The sequence below is a fragment of the Giraffa tippelskirchi genome, chromosome 2 (assembly GCF_054371585.1).
Source record: "Giraffa tippelskirchi isolate mGirTip1 chromosome 2, T2T-mGirTip1v1.2.pri, whole genome shotgun sequence".
Taxonomy (NCBI): Eukaryota; Metazoa; Chordata; class Mammalia; order Artiodactyla; family Giraffidae; genus Giraffa; species Giraffa tippelskirchi.
In genome coordinates this window covers 210,884,930-210,899,449 of record NC_137276.1, presented here as the reverse complement: position 1 = coordinate 210,899,449, position 14,520 = coordinate 210,884,930, and the positions used below count along the sequence as shown (strand labels likewise).

Here is a 14,520-nt window from a genome sequence, read left to right as displayed (position 1 = left end):
ATCTGCTGGATGATCGAAAAAGCAAGAGAGTTCCAGAAAAACATCTATTTCTGCTTTATTGACTATGCCAAAGCCTTTGACTGTGTGGATCACTATAAACTGTGGAAAATTCTGAAAGAGATGGGAATACCAGACCATCTGACGTATCTCTTGAGAAACCTGTTTGCAGGTCAGGAAGCAACAGTTAGAACTGGACATGGAACAACAGACTGGTTCCAAATAGGAAAAGGAGTACGTCAAGGCTGTATATTGTCACCTTGCTTATTTAACTTATATGCAGAGTACATCATGAGAAACGCTGGGCTGAAAGAAACACAAGCTGGAATCAAGATTGCCAGAAGAAATATCAATAACCTCCGATATGCGGATGACACCACCCTTATGGCAGAAAGTGAAGAAGAACTTAAGAGCCTCTTGATGAAAGTGAAAAAGGAGAGTGAAAAAGTTGGCTTAAAGCTCAACGTTCAGAAAACTAAGATCATGGCTTGTGGTTCCATCACTTCATGGGAAATAGATGGGGAAACAGTGGAAACAGTGTCAGACGTTATTTTTTTGGGCTCCAAAATCACAGCTGATGGTGATTGCAGCCATGAAATTAAAAGACGCTTACTCCTTGGAAGGAAGGTTATAGCCAACCTAGATAGCATATTTAAAAGCAGAGACATTACTTTGCCAACAAAAGTCCGTCTAGTGAAGGCTATGGTTTTTCCAGTGGTCATATATGGATGTGAGAGTTGGTCAGTGAAGAAAGCTGAGCTCTGCGGAACTGATGCTTTTGAACTGTGGTGTTGGAGAAGACTCTTGAGAGTCCTTTGGACTGCAAAGAGATCCAATCGATCCATCCTAAAGGAGATCAGTCCTGGATGTTCATTGAAAGGATTGATGTTGAAGCTGAAACTCCAATACTTTGGCCACCTCATGCGAAGAGTTGACTCATTGGAAAAGACCCTAATGCTGGGTAGGATTGGGGGCAGGAGGAGAAGGGGACGACAGAGGATGAGACGGTTGGATGGCATCACTGACTCGATGGACATGGGTTTGGGTAGACTCCTGGAGTTAGTGATGGACAGAGAGGCCTGGTGTGCTGCAGCTCATGGGGTCGCAAAGAGTCGGACATGACTGAGTGACTGAACTGAACTGAACAATCATTACAAATGGCTAATTATATAACTCTACACAATAGGGAAAAAAATCCTATGTCACCCAAAATTACAATGGCAGAGATAAAACTTTAGAAGTCATGTTGAGTTAAGATAAATCATTCTAATATTATGAAATCCTATTTTTTTTTTTGACAGGTGCTTGATAATTATCCAGTTATATATGTGTATTATGCATATGAAAAGAAAGTGATTGTGTTAGTCGCTCAGTCATGTCCGACCTTTTGCGACCCCATGGGGTATAGCTAAAGGCAAAGGAGGAAAGTGGAAAACTCCACTTGAATGCAGAGTTCCAAAGAATAGCAAGGAGAGAGAAGAAAGCCTTCCTCAGTGATCAATGCAAAGAAATAGGGAAGGATGAAAAACAAGCTGGAATCAAGATTTCAGGGAGAAATATCGATAACCTCAGATATGCAGATGACACTACCCTTATGGCAGAAAGCTAAGAGGAACGAAAGAGTCTCTTGATGAAAATTAAAGAGGAGAGTGAAAAAGCTGGCTTAAAACTCAACATTCAAAAATAAAGATCATGGCAAATAGGTGGGGAAACAAAGCAATCAGTGAGAGACTATTTTTGGGGGCTCAAAAATCAGTGCAGGTGGTGACTGCAGACATGAAATTAAAAGACACTCGCTCCTTGGAAAAAAGTTATGACAAACCTAGACAGTGTATTAAAAAGCAGAGACGTCACTTGGCTGATAAAGGTTCGTATTGTAAAGCTATGGTTTTTCCAGTAGTAACGTATGGATGTGAGAGTTGGACCATAAAGAAGGGAGAATACCAAAGAACTGATGCTTTTAAATGTGGTGTTAGAGCAGACTCTGGAGAGTCCCTTGGACTGCAAGGAGATCAAACCAGTCAACCCTAAAGGCAGTCAATCCTGAATATTCATTAGAAGGACTGATTCTTAAGTTGATGCTCCAATACTTTGGCCACTTGATGCAAAAAGCCATTTGGGAAAGACTGAAGGTATGAGGAGAAGGGGACCTCAGAGGACAAGATGCTTAGATGGCATTACTGACTCAATGGACATGAGTTTGAGCAGCCTGCAGGAAATGGCAAAGGTCAGGGAAGTTTGGCATGCTGCAGTTCATGGGGTCACAAAGAGTCGGACAAGACTGAACGACTGAAAAACAACAACAAATATATCTAGCTTAGATCAGCATGTGCTGCTCTTATGGCTTAACTGGTAAAGAATCTGCCTGCAATGCAGGAGACCTGGGTTCGATCCCTGGTTTGGGAAGATCCCCTGGAGAAAGGAAAGGCTGCCCACTACAGCATTCTGGCCTGGAGAATTCCGTGGACTATATATATATAGTCCATGGGGTCACAAAGAATTGGACAGGACTGAGCTACTTTCACTTCTCTAGATCAGCAAAGGGCTCTACTCCACATAATCATTCAAGGACTGATCTTATGGCCAGTATAACATCTCCATAAAAAGATCTTCTGAAGTCTCAACAGAAGGGAAGAGAGACTAGAGAATCTTAGATTGGGTTTTCAGTGCTGAGCTGCTCAAAGATCTATTGATCTTTAACTGCATTGAGATTGGAAAGCACAGGAGAGCAAAATGGACTTTGTTAAACATTACTGTTTCTACTATGGTACTTAAGTTACATTAGTGAGAAAGAGAGAGAAAGAAGGGAGGAAGACCTCTAATAACAGTGAAAACAGTATTTCAATTTTGTGATTCTTTGATTCTTCAACATCAACTGAGTATCCAACAATTCAGTTTAATTCTGACACTTACTGTCTGGAATTAGCTCTGTCCCCACCACTTAAGGATTTAGGCTCTCAAAACTGCCCCACTTCAGACATCAGACACAAATTCCAGAAGCCACTTGTACTTCTCACCCACCAGCAGTAAATTCGAGTTTACACAGGTCCCTTCTTACGTTTGATAATTTGCTAGAACAGCTCACAGAACTGGCGAAAACACTTTATATTCACTGGTGTATTATAAAGGATGCAACTCAGATACAGCCAAATGGAAGAGATGCATAAAGCAATGTGTAAGGTGGATGGATGCATGGAACTTCCATGTTCTCTCAAGGCACATGACCTTCCAAAGCATATCAATGTGTCACCAATTTAGAAATTCTCTGAACTCTATCATTTAGAGATTTTATTAAGTTTCATAATATAGGCATGATTGAATAAATCATCAATCATTAATGATTGGACTCAATGCCTAGTCCTCTCCACTTCTTGGAGGTTGTGAAATGAGCCTGAAAGTCCAACTCTGGAATCATGCCTTGGACTTTCTGGAGATCAGCCTAATCACAAAGATATCCAGGGGACCCTCGTCATTAGTCGTTAGCATACAAAAGACACTCCTGTCACCTAGGAGGTTTCAATAATTTTAGAAGTTATGGGCCAGAAACCAGGAACAAAGGCCAAATAAATATTTTTATTATTCTGTACATTTTAAAACAAATAGAACTTACCTGTATATACAAAAATTAATTCAAAATAAATCAAAGATCCAATTATCAAAACTAACACTATAAAACTCTTAGAAGAAAACCTAGGCATGGAAACTTTGGACTTTGTATTAGACAATAGTTTCTTAAACATGATACAAAAAGAACAAGCAACAAAAGGAAAAAAAATGTTAAATCGGATGTCTTGAAAAGTAAAAACTTTAGTGCATCAAAGAACATTACCAAAGAAGAAAGATGACAACCCCAAAACGGGAGAAATTCTGCAAGTCATATAACTCATAAGGTTCTCATAACTATGATATACAAAGAATGCCTCCAACTCAATAATAAAAAAAAGATAATCCTAATTAAAAGTGAGCAAAGTATCTAAATAGGAATTTCTCTAAAGAAGATTCACTAATGGGAAATTAGCATATGAAAACATGCTCAACATCATTTGCCAGCAGGAAAATACAAATCAAAACAATATGAGCTCTCATTTTACACCCACTAGGATGACTATAATCAAAAACAAAATACTAACAAGTGTTGCTGAGGATCTGAAGAAACTAGAACCTTTATACATTGCTGGTGGGAAAAAATGTGAAAAAAAAACAAACCAAAACAAAACAAAAATGATAGTTTAACAGTTAAAGGTTGAACAGAGTTACCATATGACCCAGTAATTCCACTCCTAGATATATACCCAAAAGTAATGAAAACATGTCCATACAAACACTAGTACATGAATGTTAATAGAAGCATTGTTTATAATGGCTAAAATGTAAAGGCCCAAATGTCCATCAATCCATCAACTGATGCATAAACAACATGGGGTGTATCCATACAATGGAATACTATTAGGCAATTAAAAGGAATGGAGTATAGATTCATGTTACAATATGGATGAACCTTGAAAACATGTTAACTGAAAGAATCTTACTAAAGACCATATGGTTTATGATTCCGTTTATATGCAATTTCCAGAACAGGCAAGTAGAAAGAGAATGTAGATTAGTGGTTGCCTAGGGCTGGGACAGGGGAGAGGAGGAGTTGGGGGAAAATAGGGACTGGATGCTAACATATATAGGATCTTTGTGGATTGAAGATAATGTTCTAAAATGGATTTTGATGGTGGTCAGACAACTCTATAGACACTAAAAACCATTTAATTGTACACTTGAAATTTATGAGTTGTATGGTAGATGAATAACTCAAATATAACTGTTTAAAAAATAGTTACCACAGGAGAGTTAAAAAAAAAATAGAAAAATTTGTCTTTGCTCTGAATTGTGTTACGTACTTTAGTATAGGGTATTTTTCAACACAGCTGTATCATATCCTTGTAGAGTATAAAACAGATACTAAAAGAGAAATTTTTTAGACTACTGGTCTTCAATGTGACAAAACAAACAAAATAAAACTTTCATTTATATACATTTTATATTAAAATTAGAAAGAATGTAGTCTGGTTTTACAGAAATTTAATGTACAAATTGACATGTGTACTCCCACTTATCCGTGGAGGGTCTGAGGGTCTCACGCACTCATGGGTGGCATTCAAGATATTTTGGAGAAAAAGAGTGGAAGTTCAGCAGCTCAATTGCACCTTTAGATTGATGTACCTTCTGTCCCCTAGAATAATTATTGCAAACATATTTATCTCTGTGTTTTAGGTGATATCCTCTTAAAGAATAGGTTTTTCACCTGCTTTTTTAACTGTCTTATGAAAGTGAAAGTTGCTCAGTTGAGTCCGATTCTTTGCAACCCCATGGACTACACAGGCCATGGAATTCTCCAGGCCAGAATACTGGAGTGGGTAACCGTTCCCTTCTCCAGGGGATCTTCCCAACCCAGGGATCGAACTCAGGTCTCCTGCATTGCGGGCAGATTGCCAGCTTAGCCAGGAGGGAAGCCCAAGAATTCTGGAGTGGGTAGCCTATCCCTTATTCAGCGGATCTTCCTGACCCAGGAATCGAAATGGGGTCTCCTGCATTGCAGGCAGATTCTTTACCAACTGAGCTATCAGAGAAGCCCTACCTGTCTTATCTGCAACCTCAAAAAGTAAACTAGATAACAGAATTTTGTAACTGATTTTCAAAAGAGTCTTTCAAGTGAACATCTTAATATGAGCTGGTAAACTAAAAGTCATGTCCAGTGGTGGCATGGATGAAGGTATGGATGGAAAGCTAGAGAGGGGGAGTAATGAGTGGGAGACACAAAGAGATTGATGGAGAGAAAGAATGTCTACAGAGGCACAGCAGTGACTCACCCTATGTGATACAATTACCAGTGACATAGAAAGGCAGTGTGAAAGTTTTGAGGATATAGAAAAGAACACAGAGCAGCATGGACATTGAGGTTTGGGGTTTCTAATAATTAAATTATTATCTATAATTAATTATAAATACTTGATTAATGAAAGTATAATTTCACTTTGCCTGGAGAAGTCAAGGCAGGATCCAAACAATGGCGATATTGGAGTTGACTCTTCCTGGTTGAGAACAAATTTTCTAGATTAAAAAATACAATAAGGAAAAGGCAATACACACAGAGGGATTTACTATACACAAGTCTCACAGGGAGAGAATAGGATATTTGATGGATATTTACCGTGGAGCCAGTACTCATGATATTTGATGGAATGGATAGAGGGTCTGGAATGTAACATATATTAGAAAATTGATTGCATTTCTCACACACTGAAAACCACAACAAGAATAACTTACCACAGTTGAGTAAATTGACATATTCTACAAACTCCTCTTAAATAAAACTGCTCTTTGGCTCTACAAATACATTTTTTCAAGTTTCTGCACTTTATACTATCTACTCTTTACTTCTGAGTTCAATAAAACATTTTGATTTGAGCTGTTTTCTCCTAAAGTAATTTAATTTGTAAGTTTTAAACTATTAACTTGCATTTTAAATATTTCACAGCCATTTAATTTCATTACTTGACTTTAAAAAAGCTGTTTGACCTTAATAGGAGAAGTTCAGCTCTCAAAAAAAAAGTGCGTTCTTGTAAAGAACAATCCATTTCTAAGACATATAACCATAACCAGTTTGTCTGCAATGCTTTCACCATGGATAAAGGGGTTACTTTAGATAATTTCAATAATAACTATTTTAGGTAAATATTAATCTTAGAGGTTAAGCCAACTCATAACCTAAGAATAAATCAGATGTATGGAGAAGCAGCCACAGCAGCAGTACACACATACACACAAACTTTCACTGCTCTGAAATTTTCCAAAGAAATTATTTACTTTGAAAATTTCTTATTTGAGGCCAAATATTCTGATTATTTGTAGCTTGGGGAGGCAAGAGAGTGTCACAAATCATCATGATTATGAGCTTCAATCTGTCTTGAAGCAGGAAATTTGTCTAGGCCTCTGGAACCAAAGAGGATTTTGTAAGAAATATGTTGTCTGGGTGTCATGACTTCATAATCAAGATTCAAATAATTGTAGTAGCAAACACAAGCTATAGGACTTAACTCAGCCAGAAGGGTGAGATTCCCCACCTTCCCCAGTGTGATCTGTCCTGCTTGTGCCATTTGACTAAGGTCGAGTTCATAAGGACATCTTCTGGGACCACTGAACTGTTTGGTATTGAGAAATTGGTCATGTCTGGACATCTGATTTCCCTCCCATGTCAGGATTTAACATTGAGAATACATCTGTGCCCCACAAAATGCAGCAGGTTTTTTATAAATATTTAATTATGATGCCAATACTTTGTCTCAGTTGCACAGATATTTGAGAGTGAATATTTAGACTACTTTAAAAATACTTTGGCCTATGAGTGGCTTTGCTATCTCATGGAAATGGACCTAACTATACTAAATTTCTGCTGGAAAACTTCAGGGACTATATTAAAGAAAGTTATCTCTATTTCTGAACTTAACTAAGAACATGTTATAGAAAATCAATAACCTATGAGTGAAGATAGAGTTTTTGAATAATAAATCATTTTGTAAGAACCAAGGTAAAATGGAGACGTTCTGCTTTACTTTTTGTGTATAAAAGAAGAAAAACAAAAACTATCTTTACCATATCAAAATACAAAATATCTGCACTTACCTATGGGAGATTTCTTTGAGAAATTCAAGAGATGAAAATACAATTTTTTGGAAAAACAAAAAGACATTTAGGTTTCTTTGTGGTTTAAGATAGGCTTCGGAGAAGGCAATGGCAACCCACTCCAGTACTCGTACCTGGAAAATCCCAGGAACGGGGGAGCCTGGTGGGCTGCCGTCTATGGGGTCACACAGAGTTGGACACGACTAAAGCGACTTAGCAGCAGCAGCAAGATAGGCTTACAACCATAGAGTATCTTCTAAAGATATTTGTACAGCAGCTCTGTTTTCTCCTTTAGCCTTTACAGGGAGATCAAGAATGAAATTTTGTATAATCTAATTTTTATTGAGCACAACATACCAAAATTATAATTATTGAGGAAACAAACATAAAAACAACAGCTAAGTATCAAGTTTAACAGTGTCTTTTTGAAAAGACATTGCCCAGAGTCTATGACTTCAACAGGAAAAAGCAGAGATGAGATAGTACTTGAGGTAAAAAATTATATAACATTTTATTATTACTTATCATCTGTCTCCCAGAAGCTCCTTATTAGAAGTCCATTAAATAGAGAATATATGAAAAGCAGGAATATTATAATCCTTTAAGGATACTTTTAGCATTATTCAATAAAATTTCTACAAGTCCAGAAATTTTTTTGGCTTATACAAAATAAGATAATAAGCAAATGCTTTATGAATTTAAAGGATCAGGCAATTTACTTGGGTTATTCATTCAGTCAGGGAAGAGAAAAACCGGGTTTTTTTTCTAGCATGAAGAATCAATTAAGGTGATTTAAATAAAATCCTGTGAGGAGTCAAGGAGATGGCTGATATTTGAATAAGACTTTTCTCTATAGCTAAAAGCCTTATGGCAACACTGTACAGTGAGTTGGAATATTTGGTCCTTGTCATCTATAATTGTTTCCATATTTGCATATAGACTGTTAAACATTATCTAGTTAAACACACTACCAGTAGTTTAATAGGGCTAAAATGATGCTTTAGTTTTGTCAATTTATTAACAATTGTTTAACTGGAATGAATTGCTCAATTGACCCAATCCCTGAAACACACAGAAGCAGTGTTGTGAAGGACTGGATTGGAGTAATGTACTCTACCATACTGGAGTGGAGTGGAGTGGAGTGAAGGATGGTAGAACAGAGTATAGGCACTTATTACAAACATGGGCAAAACCACCCCTAATATTTGTGGCATCTGGCGCAAGTGTGCAAATAAGGGCATACATACATTATATCTAAATATTTAAAAGTTACATTTGATTTTTGGATAATTGAGTCTGTGGATTGCCTAAGGATATCTGGGTAAGTATAAAGTAAACATATATAATTCAAAAATTATTATACGTGTAGCCCATGAATTATCTTTGCATTTCTTTCAGCAAAATCATGAATTGTGCTATTACTAACCAAGATTTTTACATAATTTGTATTCTAATGACATCTAATGATGTAAAGAACTAAGATGACAAGTTGAATTATATTCAGAGTACATAATGCTTGACTTATTTTCATCAAGAAATACACATTGAACCAAACAGAGAAATTATACTAAACTAATTAAATTGTCTTTCATATATGCCTCAAAAAGTCATATTTTCCTCTAAAAATTTCAATATTATCTATTAAAGATATGGGCAAAATATAAATTATAGTGGATGAATATAATTTAAAATATATATTTTATATACAACTGAATTTTTAAATATACCTTTTTATATAGTCAATATTTTCTAGTAACTTTGGAGTACAGTTTATAAAAATGTTGAATTACTCATCTGTTGGGTCATACAAAAAGCGAGGGAACTTGAGAACCACCTACTTCTTTATTGACTACACGAAAGCCTTTGATTGTGTGGATCACAATAAACTGTGGAACATTCTTAAAGAGATGGGAATACCAGACCACCTGACCTGCCTTCTAAGAAATCTGTCTATACAGGGCAAGAAGCAAGAGTTAGAACCAGACATGGAACAATGGACTGGTTCCAAATTGAGAAAGGAATATATATTAAGGCTGTATATCGTTGCTCTGCTTATTTAACTTATATGCAGAGTACATCATGCAAAATGCCGGGCTGGATGAAGCACAAGCTGGACTCAAGATTGCTGGGAGAAATATCAATAACCTCAGATATGCAGATGACACCACCCTTATGGAAGAAAGCAAAGAGGAACTAAAGAGGCTTCTGATGAAGGTGAATTAGCAAAGTGAAAAAGCTGGCTTAAAACTCAGCATTCAAGAAATCAAGATCATGGAATCTGGTCCCATCACCTCATGGCAAATGAATGGGGAAACAATGGAAACAGTGACAGACTATTTTCTTTGGCTCCAAAATCATTGCAGATGGTGACTACAGCCACAAAATTAAAAGATGCTTGCTCCTTGGAAGAAAATCTATGACCAACCTAGACAGCATATTAAAATGCAGAGACATTACTTTGCTGACAAAGGTCTGTCTAGTCAAAGCTATGGTTTTTTCCAGTAGTCATGTATGGATGTGAGAGTTGGGCCATAAAGAATGCTGAGCACTGAAGAATTGATGCTTTTGACCTGTGGTGTTGGAGAAGGCTCTTGAGAGTCTCCTGGACTGCAAGGAGATCAAACAAGTCACTACTAAAGAAAATCAGTCCTGAATATTCATTGGAACGACTGATGCGGAAGCTGAAATTCCAACACGTTAGCCACATGGTGTGAAGAACTAACTCATTGGAAAAGACCCTGATACTGAGAAAGATTAAAGGCAGGAGGAGAAGGGGACAACAGAGGATGAGATGATTGGATGGTGACACCAACTCAATGGACATGAGTTTGAGCAAGCTCCAGAGTTGGTGATGGACATGGAAGCCTAGTGTGCTGCAGTCCATTGGGTCTCAAAGAGTAGGATACAACTGAGTGACTGAGTTAATACTGATACACCTGAAACTAATATTATATTGTAAGTCAAATACACTTCAATTAAAAATGGAATCGAATCCTACTAAATTATTTTATAAAAATAAAGCCATTCATTATTCTAACATTCAGTAGTAGTCCAGATGACCACATAGAGGATAAACTTACATGCCACATACAACTATTGCAAATATGCTCTTTCTTGCAAACCCCCACACTACAAATTGGAACGCTGAGAAATATTTTGTAAGTCAGAATTTGTTGCAGTCATGCTACCTGAGAGAAGAGTTTGGTGATATCCTTTGTCTTTGTACCTCATCTGCGTGTTTCAGCTGATCACATGCTTTGCATACTCTGAGTCTGTCTGTCTTCCATATCAGCAGCCCCATGACCGACTATCACAGGTTGGATATAGGATGCAGAGAAAAAAACATGCAGAAGTATTTTCCTGCCTCATAAGTAATATACGGACTTCCCTGGTGGCTCAGATGGTAAAGCGTCTGCCTACAATGCGGGAGACCTGGTTCAATCCCTGGGTCCGGACGATCTCCTGAAGAAGGAAGGAAATGGCAACCCACTCCACTATTCTTGCCTGGAAAATCCCATGGACAGAGAAACTTGGTAGTCGCAAAGAGTCGGACACAACTGAGCGACTTCACACTTTTAAGCAGTATACAGTCAAGAGAGTAGATGGTTTCAGAAACAGAAGCATCCATGTGTTCTTTAAGAATTTTATTCTGTGTGTGTCTCTGTGACATATGTCCTGCCAAAGCACTGGGTAAGGACTGCTGTTGTTGAAGCTGAAGGGTAACATTGATTGTAGGGTCTAGACTCAGACTGCCAGTACTTAAATTAGGATGTCACCATTTATCATAGGGACATACCAGACTTTTCTTATGTGCCTTTGCAGATCCTTCCAGCCAGACCTTCTCCAGGACCCTTGGCTTCCATTCCATCCTAGACATTGCTGCATTAAGGATCTACACATGGACTTCAACTGGCTTCAGAGGGGAGCAAATCAATGTTACTTCCAGTCTCTCCCCTGCAGTGCTCTCCCCTGCTGTATTTCTGATGATGAAAAGACATACAATGCCAGGGAATCCTGTGCTTGCCCTACCCAGAAATAAATGTGGGAGAACATTTAACCAAGGGGATACATGAACCCATTAATGTGTCTTCTCTTTTCCTCTTCAATGGATAGATGGTCTTGAGATACATTCAATATAAAGCCTCTCAGACAATGCCCTCGAAGACCCAGAGAGTTGCAATTGACGAGTATTGATCAACTCAATAATGCCACTTTATATTGCTTGTCTCTTTCTCAGTCTCAGTCCCTTTTCCCTAATTCCTTCATTCTTGGTTTTGCATTATCTAATGAGATTTTAGCAATATAACTCTTTGCCTCAGACTGTGCTTTCAGAAGAACTCAGGCTAAGAAAATGTGTGACCTTTGGTAAATAAACTCCCTTGTGTCTCAATGTCCTGATACAGAAATGGATCATAATAATGGATCACTAATCTTTTGGCATTATTACACTGCCCAAATCCAGCCATCATAAAAAAATACTTATAACATTTCCTGAAACACAGTAAGCAGACACAGAGGCAAATTTTTCCATATCAATCACTTTTACATCTCCTTTTCCCAGTTGCAGAATTTTTTTTCAAATAGAAGCCAATATTCTTGGTTCCATGACTATTTTTTTCATTCATATACAATGTTCAGCATAAATCTTGGGCTAGAAACTATGCTATATATGAGAAATTTAGATAAAAATAATAATCTTTCTCTTAAACAAGCTCGTAGCCTGTGGAGGAGGCAGAAAAATGAAACATGATAAATATAGAGTCATAAATACTGTCAGAGATAGTCAAAGCACTATGGAAACAGGAAGCAGTTACCTGAAATGAGAGGCTTGAAACCTCATTTTAAAAGAAGCTATAGCTCAGCCAAATTTTGAAGGGTACACATTAGTTAATTGGAATAAGTAAAGCATCGAGATTGTTACAGAGAGAAGGCAACAAAGATACAAGCATTCCAGAGATATGGAAAATAAGAGTGCTTTCAATATTACAAGCAGTTTCAGATTTTTATATTTAGAGTTCAGAATGGAGAGAAGGAAAAGATAAAACTGAAAAGTAGCAGGAGGAACATCATGAAAAATTGTTTTGACACTATCCTAAGGTGTTAGTTTTTTTCTTAAAGACATTTAGGAGCTTTAGAGGGAGTTAAGGCAGAAGAGATAAACTTTTAGAAAAAGATCCCTCTGTAAATTTAGGATGTAATGGAGTGGGCAACACAGGAGGTTGTATTCAGTAGCTCAGACCAAAAAATGACCTGAATCCAGGAAGTGGCAAAGGTGGTAAAGAGAGAAAGGAAGGAACTGATTAGAATTTTATTTCATTAAAATTTTATATTTTATATTGGGCTATAGTTGATTAACAATGTTATTTTTGTTTCAAGTGGACAGCAAAGTGATTCAGTTGTGTATATATATATATATTTGTTGTTGTTGTTGTTCTGTCCATAAATCTTGTCCAACTCTTTGGCATCTCATGGACTATTGCACACCAGGCTGCTCTGTCCTCCACTCTCCCCCAGAATTGGCTCAGACTCATGTCTATTGTGATGGTGATGCTGTCCAACAACCTCATCCTCTGCCACCCCTTCTCCTTTTGCTTTCAATCTTTCCCAGCACCAGGGTCTTTTCCAAAGAGTCAGCTGTTCACATCAGGTGGACTAAATATTGGAGCTTTAGTATCAGTCCTTCCAATGAATATTCAGAGTTGATTTCTTTTAGGATTCACTGTTTTTTCTCTCCTTGCTCTCCAAGGGATTCTCAGGAGTCTTTTCCATCACTATAATTCGAAAGCATCGATTCTTTGGCAGTCAGCCTTCTTTATGGTCCCACTCTCACATCCATACATGACTACTGGAAAAACCATAGCTTTGACTAGATGGACATTTGTCAGCAAAGTGATGTTTCTGGTTTTTAATATGTTGTCTAAGTTTGTCATAGCTTTCCCTTCAGGGAGCAAGTATCTTTTAATTTTGTGGCTGCAGTCACTGTGAACAGTGATTTTGGAGTCCAAGAATATAAAATCTGCCACTGTTTCTACTTTTTCTCCAGCTATTTGCCATGAAGTGATAGAACCAGGTGCCATGATCTTAGTTTTTTTTTTAATACCGAGTTTCAAGCCAGATTTTTTATTCTCCTCTTTCACACTCAACAAAAGACTCTTTGCTGCTGCTGCTGCTAAGTCGCATCAGTCGTGTCCGACTCTGTGCGACCCCATAGATGGCAGCCCACCAGGATCCTCTGTCCCTGGGATACTCCAGGCAAGAATACTGGAGTGGGTTGCCATTTCCTCCTCCAATGCATGAAAGTGAAAAGTGAAAGTGAAGTCGCTCAGTCGTGTCCAACTCTTCGAGACCTCATGGGCTGCAGCCTACCAGGCTCCTCCGTCCATGGGGTTTCCCAGGCAAGAGTACTGGAATGGGGTGCCATTGCCTTCTCCGAAAGACTCTTTAGTTCCTCTTCATTTTCTGTCATTAGAGTGGTATCATCTGCATATATGAGGTTGTTGTTATTTCTCTCAGTAATCTTGATTCCAATTTGTGATTCATCCAGCTGAGAATTTCACATAATTTACTCTGCATATAAGTTAAATAAGCAGGGTGACAATATACAACCTTGATGTACTCCTTTCCAAATTTTGAACCAGTTAGTCATTCCATGTCTGGTTCTAGCAGTTACTTCTTGATCTGCATACAGATTTCTCAGGAGACAGATAAGGTAGTCTGATACTCCCATCTATCTTTCTCTTTTTATTTTTAATTTATTTATTTTTAACTTAAGGATAATTGCCTTACAATATTGTGCTGGTTTCTGCCATATATCAACATGAATCAACCATTAGTATACATAAATATCCTCCT

The 14,520-nt window shown here is 37.6% G+C and overlaps 1 protein-coding gene across 2 annotated transcripts in view; it reads left to right on the top strand.

Annotated features, from left to right (window-relative positions):
• LOC145539140 (uncharacterized) overlaps positions 1-14,520 on the top strand; it is a 526,738-nt gene that overhangs the window by 492,946 nt on the left and 19,272 nt on the right. The gene's annotated exons all lie outside the window — the stretch shown is intronic.